The sequence below is a fragment of the Euprymna scolopes genome, chromosome 11, assembly GCF_053919585.1.
Source record: "Euprymna scolopes isolate OS-2025 chromosome 11, ASM5391958v1, whole genome shotgun sequence".
NCBI classification, from domain to species: domain Eukaryota; kingdom Metazoa; phylum Mollusca; class Cephalopoda; order Sepiida; family Sepiolidae; genus Euprymna; species Euprymna scolopes.
Window position 1 is genome coordinate 53,657,397 of NC_136492.1, and position 2,094 is coordinate 53,659,490.

The 2,094-nt window shown below is 29.5% G+C and overlaps 1 protein-coding gene across 7 annotated transcripts in view; it reads left to right on the top strand.

Annotated features, from left to right (window-relative positions):
* The first annotated feature begins 320 nt into the window (after positions 1-320).
* LOC145287853 (protocadherin Fat 3-like) overlaps positions 321-2,094 on the top strand; it is a 1,926,363-nt gene continuing 1,924,589 nt past the window's right edge. For all 7 annotated transcript variants that reach the window (XM_080135727.1, XM_080135730.1, XM_080135731.1 and 4 more), the window contains exon 1: positions 321-705. The gene's annotated coding sequence lies outside the window, so the exon portion shown is untranslated. The remainder of the gene's footprint in view (positions 706-2,094) is intronic.

The window sequence follows — 2,094 nt, forward strand, 5'->3', positions numbered from 1 at the left end:
CATTAATGAATAGAAGAAGAAAAAAAAAAGACAAGTGAAAATAAATCGGGATAAGGATTAACTCCCAGCGATGATCACTTACATTATTTCACGAAATAAAGATCTAATCGTGTGCACGGATATTAGTGCCCAGAATTGAGGATTATATTCAATCAGGAATAACAAAAGTACAGCACGGCGATCCAGAAAATTATATATATATATATATATATATATATATATATATATAAACAAATAAAATACGGATTAACCTGCAGCAGCGGTAATCACTTGTTGTATAATCCCCTGCAATTACCATGTAATCGTGTACACGGATATTAGTACCAAATCAACCAGCACTTGTATTATCACCACCACCACTACTACGACGACGACGGAGATCTTTACTAACATACAACTATTACGACGGCTATTACCACTACAACTACTACGCACACAATAACAATAGTCGCCTATCATTCGGCTCTTTCACGGCCTATACACGCTTGTACCTACCCACACACCTAACTACCGATCTACCAACCTACTGACTTATCTACCTGTATTTGTTTTACCTGTTCATATACCAATGTGATATTTTTACCAACACGTTTTGGAGAAATATATCTACAATTCACTCTATTTCTTTTTTTTTTCTCTAACCAGTGGATTGCTTATACGGCTTTTATACCAAAGGAAGAAAGGATACTAATAGAAAAAGCAACGGTAAGTTTGAGAAACTGCATACATATAGATATTTACAAATATATATAAATCGCATTATAAAAATGCCAATTATTTTAAAAGAATTTTATTGTTTGTATTAATAAAACAGAATATAAGGAAGTGAGAGTTGCCATGTGGTTTTGACTTGAAATTGTATGCACGCGCACACACATATATATATATATATATGTATGCGAGTTGTAATGTGTGTAAAAACCTTAATACATATCCTTATATGTAGATTTAAATCTGTCACAATGGAGAACATGCTGTAGCTGCAACGAGCTTACACATGTTTTTATAGATACACACACACACACACACATATATATATATATATATATATATATATATATATATATATTAGAACCCCGGATACGGCATTAAAAATTAGTAACAAAATACAGTACAGTATATAAGACACATTTATATAATCAAATAACATTATGTAAAACACCGTACGGCGAGGCAAATACGTAACCAAGGACTGAAAAAACGTCGTATTCCACATTGTACCATGAACAAGCGTATCCCAGGACGACCGTATCCCGGGGGTATACTTATATATATATATATATATATATATATATATATATATATATATATATATATATATATATATATATATACACACATATATATGGGTGTGTGTCTGTTTACGCGTGCATGTATAAAAGTAATACACGACGTGTCTAAATGTTAATATAGACAAATTGTTACACACGCACACAAATTAGTAACCGGTAAGAACGATGCTTTATTTTATATATTACATATAAGAATTTTTAAAAAATGTATTTGTAATAACAATATTAATAGTAATGTAAGCGTGCTTCGCCACTGAATGTAAGTCTATGTAGAGGTGTTTATCTTTGGTCAACGCTGATCATGCTTGCTAATTATATATATATATATATATATATATATATATATATATATATATATAATGTACTGTTTTTATATTTGTTTCATATATATATAATGTAGTGTTTTATGTTTCATATATATATATATGTATATACCTATAATGTAGTGTTTTTATATTTGTTTCATATATATACTTTATTAGATATATAACAATGCACTCAAGACATCTAAATTGCAGGGATATATATTGTATTCTATAGAAGGAAATCATCAACGTAACTTAATTGTGAATCATGCCAAAAATATTTTCATGCTTATATATATATATATATATATATGTGTGTGTGTGTGTAAATTGGTAGCAGTCATTCTAACATGCTGATGTTTTTGTGTTATTCGAACAAGTAATAAAAGTATTTTTGTGATGTGCGATTTCCGAAGAGGCAAGCAAATTTATATATTTTTAATAAGTAAATCAAATTGTAAGCTTAGAACTGTTGCCACTATTCCCGTTGTGGTTGT